We start from the raw sequence: 13,573 nt of genomic DNA, 5'->3' as shown, positions 1-13,573 counted from the left end.
AGTGGGTGTAACATGACTCATTCGCAAAGACCACATATTAATCAACCTGAATATGTTGCGATCAACACCATTAAATATGGCATTCAATGAATGAGAATTCCTTAAAGATGTTTCATCTTCAGCTTTAGACCACTGTAATTCAGGTTTCAAGATTTCCTTTCCATCACCAGTTTGATGGTTGCAACCAATCACTACAGCCTTCCAAGTTTTAATGTCAATTGACTTTAGAAAGGCAGTAATTCGAGCTCCAGTACGAATAGTTTCCATCTAAAACAGGAGGACGAGTAGTGCAGCCACCTTCTTTGATTCCGTTCATGATCATAGCACCTGAGATAAAGGTGGCCCACTCTAATAGCAATTGAAAAAGCTATAAGATGACTCGTCACTCAGAACATGGATGTTAAACAGAAAGTACAGAAAAGCACTATAACAACAAAATACAACACCAAGAAAACAATTAAAGACACATAGAAGTTGGTAACCTAGTTTGGTAAAATCCACCTACGTCTGGGGTTAGTGTGCCCAAGAAAAATGATTCACTAATATTAAATAATCAAGCAATTACAATGTAGTACTTATCTGCAATACAACAACTACTACAGCGACTAACGTAGAGCCCAACTCACAGATCGCCTAAGCTCCCCTTAAATGTGATTCTCCCTCTCAAACGAACTTAGGCTCCCTCTAAGTGTGTTAATATTAGTTTTGTACACTTTGACTTCCGACAGTATGTGTGAGACTCCTCTCCAACTTTATTGTCTTCCTTTCTTCTTAGTGAAATCCCTTCACTGATGAATCTTAGGTACTACATAAGATGGAGAACTCCTTCTCAAAAGAATGAAGTTTTGGGCTCCCCCTAAGACCGAGAATCCCTTCTTAATAGTAGTGCCTTAGGCTTCCCTAGGACATAAATTCTCTTCAAAGTCTTGCACTTTTCAATATATGAAATCGCACAATGGAATACTGCGAGCAAAGATAAAAAACATGATGTTGCACAAATCAGGCAACAAGAACAAAAAAAACTCTCTAACGATGACCCATTGTGGCAGCCCTAAATGATCATCACTATTCTCCTTTTAAAAACTATGGCCAAGAATGGAAACAAAATCCCCATTAAAAAAATAAATAAGTTGTGCCTTAAACAAGGAAAATATTAGACAAAATAAATTTGGAGAAATTTTCTAGATAAGGAAAGAAAAATATACTGCGGGAAATAATATCAATTGTGATAGATATTAAGATTACATTTGTGACAACTACAAAAACCTCCACAAGCATCCTTAGAAAAATATAAAGCCAATCAATAGATCTCTAACAAAGTGAAATATTGCCTACAAAAGGTCTTCGAAAACAAAACCCAAAGAAAAACATGAAATTGCTTCAAATACCAAACCTCACTATGGTCTTTCTCCACACCACGAAACACTCTGTTGTTTCTCTCAGGCCAAAGATCCCACAAAATCACACACGACCCTCTCAAGCTAAAGAAAGCGACCGTTCTCTTCAAAAAACATATGGAAGAACTCCCCGATCATCAAACTAATATCCCTTTGATGAGCAGTCATATAAAAAATCAAACTCCAAAAAGAAATCATTCCACACAAATCTTGCAATGGACACTCTCAAAGAAGGTGATCAAGATTTTCCTCCGCCTTCCGACAAAGAATGCAACACCAAGGGCCCATTGATGAAGGCATCTTCCTCAAAAGCCTATCTATCGTGTTCATATGCCTGAGCAAAACTTGCTAAGAAAAAACTTGACTTTCTTTAGAATCTTAATTCTCTATAAGGCATCAAAGACTGACTCAAGTCAAGGCTCTAACTTTTTGTCTTGAGGCTTGGGCCTTTGTGAAAATTCACTGAGGCTTCAACTCTGTGACACTTTGTGAAGCAACTAGTATTAATTTTCCTATTCTTAAATAATATAAAGGTTAGAGCTCTTATAGTTTGAACTATTAGTAGATAGGCTTTAGAAGCATTGAAGAAAAAATTATAGAATAAGTCAATCCCACTATGTTAGGGTTAGCAAACTCCCCACGGGTTTGGGTTCCCACGGATATCTACCGCAATCAGGGCGAGAAATTCACAGTTTTATCGGAGATGGGGTCAAACCGGAGACACAAAATGGGTTCCCAGTCAGGGACGGAGAGGATATCCCTGAACCCGACCTTGTCCCGGTTATTTTATATGTATATATAACATAGTAGGTTTTTTTTAGAAGATTATATACTTTATTTCATAAGCTTTACAATGTTTTATATATTTAGAAACCTTATACAGTAGCTTTATTTTATATATATAAACACATAGTAGCTTTATAATGTTTTTATAAAACAATAGCTTATATATATATGCAGTAGGTCTTTTAAGAAGATTATATACTTTATTTCATAAGCTTTACAATGTTTTATATATTTAAAAACATTATACGGTGGCTTTATTTCATATATATAAACACACAGTAGCTTTATAATATTTTATGAAAAAATAGCTTTATAAAGCTACTACCTTTCTTTTAATATTTTTAACCTTTTTTAATTTAATTTGATAATATAATTAACTTTATTTTTTTTATTAAATTTATAATAAAATTGCTAAAATACTTTTTAATTATTAATTAAATAAATAAACCAATAATAATACTAACTTATTACCTAAAATATTTAGAATTTCAATATAAATACTAAAATTTGATTGATTTTAAATAAAAATAATTAAAAATTAAAATAAAAAATGAAATTTTTTTTCCCGTAGAGTCCCAATCCTCATACATGGATTCCCCGACTCCCCAAAGCAAGGAATGGGGCGGGGATGAGTGTCTTTTGTTTAAGGGATATAAATGAAATTATTGTGCAATCTCATTAAACAGTCTAAACCCTGTCGATAGAATTTTCAATGTTGTTTCTTCTCATTAGTATTCTCTGTAAACATGTTAATGTTGTTGCTGATAATGTTTTCCTTCATTGCTCCTTGAGCTCTTCACTTTGGTAGAAGCTGTTGAACTATTTTAAAATATTTTTTAAGGTCGCCCTGGGTCTACTGTAATGTTGTCAATCTCTTCTTTCAAAGTTGTTTGTTTAATAAGTAGTCAGGGTTCGTCAGTGCCATCACTCATGTTAACTCTTTGGACTATCTGGACAGAAAAGCTGAATGACTTGAAAATATTGGAAGATATGTGAAGAGAGCTTGGTTCATCCCAGTGCTACTTCTACATATTACTCTCTCTCGAGATTCTCCTTTTCCTAATTATAGCATTTCCTCGATTGTACTCATATGGATCTTTGAGAGGGTGAGAGATCTCTTTGTGCCTTATATCTTAGACTTTACCATTTGTCGTCTCTTAAAAACCTCTTTGTTGTTGACTTTCTTGTGTGGCCAGGGACTCGTTTCTTCTCGTTTGGGTTTTGTCGTCACCTTTCCAATAGGAAGACAACTGACGTTGTTTCTTTTCTTTCTTTGCTTGAGAATCACTCTTTTAGGCATGAAGAAGAGGTGTGAGGGTTTAGAGACCCAAAATTTCGAAAGGGTTCTCGTGTAAGTCCTTTTTTTAAAGTCTTATAGACCATTCTCCCTTAGGTGAGTCGGCTTTTTCCGTCCTTTGGAGGATTAAGGTTCCTAGGAAAGTGAGATTCTTCACCTGGCAAGTTTTGCATGGTCGTGCGAATATAATGGATCGTCTCACTAGGAAGTTTTCCTCTTTCATTGGGCCATTTATTGTATCCTTTTTCAGAAGGCGGAGGAAGCTCTAGATCATACTCTTCGACGCTACAAGTTTGCTAGTTCTATTTGGGGGTGTTTCATCCAAGAGTTTGGCTTTTCATTTGCTCACCAAAGGTATGTTAGCGCTATAATCGAGGAGTTCCTCCTCAATCCGCCTCGTGAGGAGAAGGGGCGCTTTTTGTTGCTTGCAGGGATGTGTGCCATTTTATGGGTTTTGTGGGGGGAAAAATTGTAGGATTTTTAGAGGAGTGAATAAGGACCTGTGAGTTTTGGTCTCTTGTTCACTTTCATGTTTCTTTGTGGGTTTCAGTTTTAAAGACCTTTTATAGCTACAGGTGTTATTTTGCATAGTTGGAGTCCCTTCCTATAGAAGAGGTGTTCTTGTGGATGGTGTGTTTTTATGTTTGTATTCTTTCAATTTTTTCCTCAATAAAAGTCATTATTCTTGTCCCAAAAAAAAAAATACTGGATTTTTTGTAGCGTTATCCCCTCTCATGGCTTGGTTAGTCCTTTTGTATATTTAATGTAGAGTAGTTCTTATTTCTTATCTAACTTTTTTATCAGAATAATAGTTTTCCGGGTAAGATATCTAATTTTTTAGTATTACAAGTGTTTTTCCTTCTCTTTCTTAGGAAACAAGAAAATGGAGAATTTGTTCTATTATCTTTTCATGTATTCCAAATACAGAGATGACACATGTATTTATAGAAGATTACGTTATAACAGAAAATAGCTAAAATAGTTAAAGTAATTGGGCTTAATTTCAGCAATAGGCTTTGGGCTAGACCTCCTTAATGTGCTATCTTAACATCCCCTCTCAAGCCAATGGAAGATGCAGATATGATATTGAGCTTGGAACGAAGCTTTAGAAAAGCTTGTGTAGAGATGGCCTTGGTAAATATGTCTGCTACTTGTGTTGAATCTGGTAGATGTCGTATATCAGTCTTCTTTGCTAAGAAAAGGTCACAAACAAAGTAAATATCAATTTCAACATGTTTAGTCTTTGAATGAAGGATTGGGTTTACACTGAGATGTACAGAACCGAGGTTATTACACCAGACTATTGGAGTTTGTTCAACACAGATTTTCAACTCATTTAGTAGTGACTTTAACCATAATACTTCAGTAGCTCCAAGAGCTAAAGCTCTATATTCAGCCTCAGTACTTGATCTTGAAATAATAGATTTTTTTCTCGAATCCCAAACAATAGGATTATTTCCAAAGAAGATACAAATACCTGAGATAGATTTCCTGTCATCTGGATCAAACGCCAATCAACAGCTGTAAAACTAATGATATTGAGAGTGGATGGTTTTTGGAGATATAGACCACATTCAAGAGTTCCTTTTAAGATATCTTAGTATCCTTTTGACATATTTTCAATGGATAACTGTTGGAGCATGCATGAACTGATATGTTTTGTTTACACAAAAGGAAATTTTAGATCTTGTTAAAGTAATGTATTGTAAAGCTCCTGCAATACTTCTATATAAAAAGGGATCATGAAACTTGTCACCTTGAGTGGCTGATATTGTTGTTGAGCTGACAGTTGGAGTTGTAATACCATTAGCTTCAAACATTTTTGCTCGATGTAGTAGGTCAACTGTGTATTTTCTCTGAGATAAAAACAATCCTCCAATCTTGGGATAGGATACTTCAATGCCAAGGAAATATGTTAGCACTCCAATAACTTTCAAAGAGAACTTTCCATTCATCACATCAATGATCTTCTAATTGAATGTTTCTGAACTTCCTGTTATTACTATGTCATCAACATAGATTAATATGTAGCACTTCTCTATTCTTGTCAACCTACACAATAGTGATGGATCAGCTTTGGAGCTAATAGAACCCAAGGAATAGAGAAATGAGCTTAGTCTTTCAAACCAAGTTCTTGGAGCTTGTTCAAGATCATATAATGCTTTATTCAATTTGCATACATATCTCGTATTTGATTCTTCAATGAAGCCAATTGGTTGTTCCATATAGACTGTTTTGTCAATATACCGTGAAGAAATGCATTATTGATATCAATTTGTCTCAGCTTCCACCCAAGAAAAAGAGCATAAGTAAAAAGAACCCTGATGGTTACAAACTTTACAACAGGGCTGAAGGTTTTAGTATAGTCTATATCAGCAGCTTGATGAAACCTTTTGCTACCAATCGGATCGTATATCTTGAGATTGAGCCATTTGAATTTCTTTTTATTTTGAAAACCCATTTGCAACCAAAAATTTTACTTTTTTTAGGGCGAGGAATCAGACTCCAAGTTTGATTTTTTATTAAAGCATAAAACTCCTCCTTCATAGCAGTTTTCCAATGATCACACTTCAAAGCTTCTTTTGCTTTTAGAGGTTCAGCCTCCTTATAGTCCAGTAGATAGACTTTGGGTTTGAATATCCCATTCTTTGCTCTTGTTATCATAAGATGTGTTGGCAGAATTATGGCAACTCATGTGACATGCACGTGACCACGTGACTACAAATTTTTAAATCCCTACATTTGCCCTTGCCTTGTTCGTATAGGTTGTTGTTGATGAAACTACAAATACCTGGTAATTCCAAAATAGAAAACAAGGTCGAGGTATATATACAGTGTAATTGTTGATATTTAAGGACAACTACCTTCCTAATTTTGGTCATGTAGTTAATATAATTTCTATATTTTATTATTATTTTAAATTATGTTTAACCACTTTTTGAATTTATCTCACCTTAATAAAATATCCAAATTTTTCTACCAATTTTATATTTGAAATATCCATATATTATTAAAACTTCTTTTATCCATATATTTAATTCAAATCTCTATATTTTTTTTTCATAATTGTATACATACATTTTTAATAAATTAGCTATATATTTCTCACATTCTTAATAAATTAGTTGTATATGTTATTTTTATATTATTTTAACATTTTAGGAAAAGAAATATCACTTCTTAAAAAATGGTCATGCTTTAATTGCACAAGAATTAGTTGAATTGTTGTTCCATACATTGCCACAACTTTTGTTACTTATATAAAGATTTCATCAATTTAGGTTTTTTTTGTGGTTTATTTAACAAACTACTCTTTTTGCTATGACTTTACAATTAGGATTTGATTTAAAATAAAACAATCTCTTCCTCATTTTCCCTCTTTTAGAATTTAAATTTTTTTATAATATTAAAATTAAACTTTGATAACTACTCCACAAAATGATTTAAAATAAACCAATGTCGTGTTATTTTTTTTCCCTAATTGATTCAAATTAAGTATTTGTTTTGATTTGATTTAACCGCTTTTTTAAAATATTCAGAATTAATCCATATTTAATTTGTTTATCACCATTTGGATTTTAATTTATAATACATCTTTAAATTTTATATTATTTTATTCATTTTTTATTATTCTAAATTCGGATTAATTTTTTTTATTTTAATTAGGATTTTACGGAATATTTTATACATATTATCATCTAATAAACTGTATATTTCATTTAAATTTGATCATTTTTTTGTATTTTCAATTATCTTTTATTCATTATCATCTAATTATATTACTATATCATTACTTTGTTGGATTTTATGTCCTAAAACTCATGGGATGTAAACAATGGAACTTACTAAAAGTTCAATAAGGTATTATTGAATAGACGTTTTGCTTAATAGAAATCCAATAAACCTGAAAATCCCTTGACTATTGGATGGGTACTTGAACTTTATATGGAAACATAAAGGTGGATCGAGTAAATAATCAAAATGATCTATAGTATATGAATAAGGTTGGGTTCCTTATTCTAGTAACTATTGGATGCGGTCTGCTTTGTAGTTGTTACAAGGAGTTGTAAAGTGCTACGAACGAAGTGATCCTAATTCGTTCATGTTGGGACATGAAGAGTGGGGGTGTCCTTGTGTAAAAGGGTTTGTACAAGATCAGACCACGAAATTAGTCACTCTTAGTTGTTTAATGTTTAAGACGAACTATTTCAAAGCGATGACCTAAGTAACTTGACCTTAATCCTGAGCTAACTATGAACTTCTGTTTATTTGGAATTATCCTTAGATTTGCATATGTAAGGGTTGACTCAACAGTGTCGGCTCAATAAACCTCCCATTTCAGACCGGATAGATAGTTGGAGACATAGGGTGCAAGAAGAAATTCACTCCTATAGGATAGTAGAGAGATTATTCCTACTGATTTTTTGGTCTTGAACGAGGGGCCCTGCCCTCTCACTGGCCCAAGAGGGACTTGGTTTTGTCAATTGGATCACAAAAAAATTGTTCATTAGAGGACTTAAAGAACAACAGGTAATTTCGGAGGTAAAACAGAGATTCAACCCAGCTGTTATTACTTACAACCTATTGACTTACTAATCATGGTTATATCGAGTGGACATAATATATGTACAGGGGAGTTTAGTGGAGTGATCCATTAGTTAACGAATGGGTGTTAGATCAGTATAATGAGTTTAGATTAGCTCTAGAGTAGCGTGATAAGTTAATTTGAAACGTTCAAATTAGAATCAAGCGGAATTGGATAATATATATTTAAATATGATTTAAATATATGAAGATGAATTTGTGTAAAATTAATTTAATATTGGATATTAAATTAATTAGAATTATTTAAATTATTTAAATAATTATTTATTAATTTTATTAGAAAATTAATTTGTAAAATTAATAAATTTTGATTTTAGAAATCAAAAGTGATTTTTAAATCAAAATATAGATTTTGGAAATAGAAAACAATGGGATTTTCCAACCTCATCTTCAACTAGCTCACATAGAACCCACCATCATCAAGCTTCATTTACTCCAAGCATAAGCTGCATCCCAGGTAGCAAATCTCTTTGCATGATAGTCTGCAATATATTGAAGAGATTGGAGTGAAGTTGGATTGATTGCAACCGATTGAATTTTAGCTGAAAATTTGGGTAGAAGAAGGTGTTCTTCATTGGGTTGCTGCAATGAGCATTCTTCAAGTTCCCTTTTATTCCAGCTTATTTTGAGTCCCACAACACACCAAGAGAATAGTAGGGAAGATCTTGTGGTGGTCTGCACAAAGATTTGGAGGAATTAGCAGCTGGAAATCGTGATTTCAAAGGTTCTTCAAAGCTATGTTTTGAAACCCATTAAATTCTGTTTGAGCCTGCTTTCTTTTTTGCCAAATATTCATTTTTGCAATCTTGCTGTTTTTGCTATGCCTCCACAATGAGTTAGGTTTCTTTCGTAGGTTTTTGTGGTTGATGGAGTTATAAATACAGTATAATTATTGAAGCTTATGAAAATGAAATTATGAATATAGTATATCGTAAATAAACGAACTCCTTTCCTCATTTTTTTTCCTTGAATTATATTTGAATTTATATTTTATTATCAAATTAGATTTTATTTAACTACTTATCAATTTTTTTAATCAGAATAAACAAAAACTTACTGCTTTTCTCTTCAATTTATATTTGAATTTTTTTTTATTATCAAAATTGATTTTATCCAACTAACTTTTGATTTGTTTATATGTTTGTTACAAATTCAATTGTATCTAAATATTTTTTATTATTTTATACATACTGTTATCAAATTAATTTGATCTTTTTTTCTTTATATTTTCGATGTTTTCAATTTTCCATATACAAACATGTAAAAATAGTTTGTTGAACCTAAAAAGAAACATATAAATGGGAATTAAACTTTAAATGTTTGAAACATGTGAGTGTGTATATATATATTTTTCAGTTTATTATTACTATTAATATTAATAATATTATTATTATTAGTATTCTTATTCTTATTCTTATTATTGTTATTATCATAATTATTATTATTTATCAAAAGAAGATAACAAAAAACCCTAAATCTTATCTTCTACATCTTCTTCATCTTCTTCACTTAGCCGCTCCCAAAATCTCATTTTCTCCTTTGCAATCTCATGTTTTCGATCGTTGGTTCATCAACTCCTTCTTGAATTCCATGATCTTAGCTAGCTTTTAACGACCATTCTCACCAGCTTTTCGGCCTTTTTTTACTTGCACACATGTTTTCTGCTTTTGTTTCTACTTTGAACATCATTTTCAACTATGACGTTCTGGGATTGGTAATGTTTAAAGTTGGTTTTCAAGATCCAATGAACAAAATGGTCACATGGAATGAAGATGATGAAACTCCCTACAACTGGTTTGGTGTCAAACGCAATCATACTTCTAACGGTCACATCGTCATGAAGTTGTAATTCCTTCACATATTCACTTGCCAACAACAACCTTACTCGTAAAATCAACTTTGCTCTTTCTCACCTTGGAGGAAGTCCATTGTTGTATACACCCATTGACTGCTCGTCATCTTCCTTTGCATAAAGGATCATATGAGGTGATTTTTAATTTTGCTTCTCGAATGTTTAGATACTATGTATTTGTGGTTCTAGAATGTCTAAGTAAAGTATATTGGTGGTATTTGTGTTGTTTTTGAAGTAGTGTATCTTTGCATTTTCATTTGTACTTAATTTTGTTATTTTAGGGTCGTTTTGTCATTTACTAATTAGTATTTTTTATTATATAAGTTTGTTTTGCTATTTTTATAATTTTGAAACTTTTTTGTCATTTTTTCAAATGAAACTTTAAAATTTGTTGTTTCTCTTGTCAGTCCTATTATTTATTAAGGTGGACAATCATTTTTATGATTCATTTCATTTGGATTGGAGTCCACTTCTGTAGTTTATTTTTGGACTACATTTTTGTGGGCTTGTCTTTTGTTTGCCTGCCAAAAAAGAAGACTAGTGGTTTTTTCTGTATTTATTAACGAGAATAATAACATATTTTAACTTTTCATTTGTAAAAATAGCAAATCAACATTTCATTCATAAAAATAACAAAACAAATTAAAAAATAAAATATAAATGAATTTATAAAAGTCTAAACTACCATCAACCATACAAATGAAATTGCAAATGAATTCATAATTACATTGTAATTAAAACAAACATCTATAGACTATCGGTTGGCCAGATTCTAGCACTCCACCAACCTCTTTTCCAACCAAATTGTCGTCATTTTTCTCTCCGAAATTGACTCCTCAGCCAACAATGGTGCGGTCATGAATAGAATCTCCAAGGTAAACAGGTTAATACCAACCCCGTCTATATGCTTGACATATCTTTTCACAATGACTCGATAGGAATCACTTTAGAAAGAAGAGACTCTGCGACTTGAACTATTGGTCGTAGTCGATTAAGTTTGAGTCTTTCATCATGCACTAGTGGATTTGATCCGTTAAGTCAAGCCTCCAGAGTAGACTTGTAGTCAATTGGGAATAAAAAATAAAATCAATAAGAAAAAGATGAAAATTGAAAAATTAGATAAAACAAAATTTGAAATTGAAGATAAGATCAAATATGATAATTGAAAAAAAAGTTACATTTGATTTTTAAAAAGATTACATCCGATTTTAAAATTCGAAAAGTGTAGGGAGGTAATGTAGGAGAAAATCAAGATTTATACTAAAAACTTTGCAAATAGCAGAATTAGTTGTAACTGAAAATCGAGATGAAGGCATTTTAGGGATAAAGAAAAATAGGAACACGTGTGAGACTATATTTGCTATAAATTTGATGAAAGTTCTATTTTGCTATTCTTCCCATTAGAATCTTTAAAATAAAAAAATAATATGATTCAAAATAAAAAAAGATTAATTAATAAAAATGAGATTTTTTTTTATCCCACGTTTAAAAAAAAAATTATAATAAAGATAATCATAAAAACAATTTAAAAAACGTATGATTTAATTATGATTAAGAGAAAATCTACTATAAATATAAAAAGTTAGGAAAACTAATATAATATAAGATTTAAAATTTTCAAAATAAGATAATAATAGAAATAATTTAAAAATAAGATAATATGATATTTTAAATTTCAAACCAAGATTTGAAAATTAGTAAATTACGAGATTTATGAAATATTATCCATCACTAGATTTATGGAAAATTATCTGCTTGAAATAATGATATTAATTGCCATTAAAAGTCTGCTCAGATATATAGTTGAGCAATTAATTACAGTCTCATTAATACAGATGTCAAATTAATTACACTGCAATTTCTATTTTTTCAAATGATAGTGTAATTACCGCTATATACTTGATTATTCCAAAAAGAAGACTAGTTGTTTTTTCTGTATTTATTACCGTTTCCTTTGTTTCCTGCGGTTCTGTTGTAGCGTGAAATTCTTTTTCTAATTTTTCTGTTTAGTGGTGGCTAATTTCTAACTATACAGTTCTGTAATTCTGAAAACTTCAATCATCTTTTTATGAGACATTGAGCTGTTTTTATTACTACCTATAAAGATGTTGCTATAGAGTTATTTAGGTTAAATTACTAATGGTTTCTATGGTTGGAGAAAATTAAAATTTAGTTTTTATGGTTTGATGATAAAATTTTCATAAATAATCATGAAGGGTTTTATCAAATCATAAGAATTAAATTATAATCATAAAGTAGAGTCTAAATTCTAATTTTTTTCAAAATTATAAGGACCAAATTTACAATTTAACTATTAGTTGAATAGTTGAGACTCTCAGTCCATCTTTATACATCGAGATGCAGAAAGAATTACAATAACCATATACATAGGCTAGGTCGGTCCCTTTTAAATTTAATACAGTTTCATATAGTCTTTGCCTATTCCTTGAGTTGGTTGGTTATATTGAGCGTGAAAGAGCCCTGGATAACTCGGAAATGTCAGGAGTTGGTATTTATTCTTCTGTGCTCTTATTACAATTTAATCATTCATTGATGCACTATACGAAAAAGATTGTACAGGTTGTTGCCATATCATGTGGTGGATGACTATGAGGCTAAAGAAGACGATAGAATCCTCACTCTGATCCAACTGGCCAAATGCTGTCACGCTCGCAACAGTGGGACCATAACATCCCTGTCAAAATTTCTGAGTTCATTGCCACTTTTGAGAAACAGGTGTTGGCCTTCAACATTATAACTCGCAAAAGAGCATTGGGGGAGTATCGTTCAGAAGAAAGATTGATGTTTGAACAAGCCCTTTTGCAAGAAGAGAAACGGAACCTTCTGGAACTGAAAGCTGAGATTGAGTTGAGAGGCAAGGCTAGCAAAGAGGCTCATGATGCCAAAACGCGAATGGCCGCAATGATGCAGACCAACCAAACACGGAGTGAACCACAGGCTAATGAAATGATGGTTCGAGCTCCCATGAAAACCGGTGCGCATGTTGGATCCCAAAGCCGCGATGTTCCAGTTGGCCATGGTGTTGGGGACCAGAAGCATCCTCATCCAAGTGAAATGATCAATAGATGGGGAAACAACACACAGGGAGATGAGAAGGAAGCATCAGATGACTCATGGCCGGAGCCACGTAGGGACCAGAAGCATGTGCCCCTCAATTTATCCGTCCTTTGTATTTTTAATATAAATTATAATGTGATGTATTTTAATTTATATATAAAAGTTCAACTTAAATAATGATATTGATTCTAGTTTATTGGTGTGGAGTATTGTCAGTTTAGTGAAGCACAAGGATTTGAATCCTATGACTTACCAACAAGTTTAGTGAAGCACAAGGATTTGAATCCTATGACTTACCAACATAAACCCAACTCATGCAAATCCTAGTAAAAGATAAGTTGGTGAAACAATGAGTCCTTTACAATATAATGGGTCTTTTCTTTAATAAATAAATAGTCAAACAATACTTTCTTTTATTGGCAATAGAATTGGGTAATTTATAATTTTTTTTCTTCTTTTAGAAATTCACTTTTCAATCTAACTCTCAAGAACGTTCTATTAAAAAGATTTCCTTTATTTGTCTACGTAATTTTTATATTCACATTATGCTATATATAT

General features: G+C 31.8%; 1 pseudogene; it reads left to right on the top strand.

The window, feature by feature from the left end:
* Positions 1-1,612: 1,612 nt before the first annotated feature.
* LOC120077194 lies at positions 1,613-13,279 on the top strand (annotated as a pseudogene).
* Positions 13,280-13,573: the final 294 nt, after the last annotated feature.

Source organism: Benincasa hispida, chromosome 5 (genome assembly GCF_009727055.1).
Source record: "Benincasa hispida cultivar B227 chromosome 5, ASM972705v1, whole genome shotgun sequence".
Lineage (NCBI taxonomy): Eukaryota > Viridiplantae > Streptophyta > Magnoliopsida > Cucurbitales > Cucurbitaceae > Benincasa > Benincasa hispida.
Note: the sequence above shows the minus strand (reverse complement) of the source record. Positions and strands in the feature narration are given on the sequence as shown.